The sequence below is a fragment of the Seriola lalandi genome, unplaced genomic scaffold (genome assembly GCF_002814215.2).
Source record: "Seriola lalandi dorsalis isolate HSWRI2012SDOR001 ecotype SW California unplaced genomic scaffold, Sedor1 jcf7180002054986, whole genome shotgun sequence".
Lineage (NCBI taxonomy): Eukaryota > Metazoa > Chordata > Actinopteri > Carangiformes > Carangidae > Seriola > Seriola lalandi.
The window spans coordinates 3,326-4,294 of NW_019525535.1; positions in this window are offsets into that span (position 1 = coordinate 3,326).

The window sequence follows — 969 nt, forward strand, 5'->3', positions numbered from 1 at the left end:
AATTTGAACCAAACCGTCTGTTGTAAACATCCATCACAGTGTATAGTCTGACTTCCTTGGTCAACTTGGTTTTTCTGCTCTACAGTTGTGTGCACATTGCATTCCCTTGCAATGAGGGATTATTACAAAGATTTCAGATGCACTCACTTTCAGTTTGCCCTACAGTAGAATGATTTAGATAATCTGGATAACATGTTGGCTTCTTTACAATCTGTCATTTTCTGATTTCTTCTCTTTCTACTTTACATTGTGGTAATGTCACACATTATAATATCTCAGCAAATATTTGAGTACGATATTATAACAAATATCAGAAGTGACAACCAAAATGTTCTAATATAAGACCCAAGATTTAATGAGTGAACCAGAATTGTCCTGTAACATCATGCTCCTTCTGTGGGATTCTTCTCTAGAAAATGAAGAGGAGGTGGTGGCTGTGTTTAGGTTGTTATGTTCGATGTGTGTTTACCCTGAGTTCTACATTATGATAAAAAGTGATATCCTTTAGTCTGTAGTGAAGTATATTAGAAAAAGTTCATATGAATTATTAAAAACAACAACTTTACAGACAATATAAATACTGCAAAGGAACAATATTAAAAGGAGTATCAGAAACAAAAAATAACGTTTCTAGTATAATCACAAACATCAAGACTATATTATAAATTGTGAGAGTTGACTCATAATCTTGCTGATACAGGAAGAGGCCTGTATTCACTTTCTGCTGTCCTTGCAGTCTTATTAATTGTATACAATTTCTTTGGTGTAGTTCATTTTCAAACCTATACGCCATTATACTAGTGTTTTCATTTACTACAACCATGCCTGTAAAATTATTTTACTCTATCCTGCAATTTCAGTCAGTCATTAAAGACAATTTGTGTTTGTTTGATTAATTTATCTAGACATATGCAAACATTGTGTTTTGAAGATTTCTATTTGAAATATGTAACATACATACATTTCACA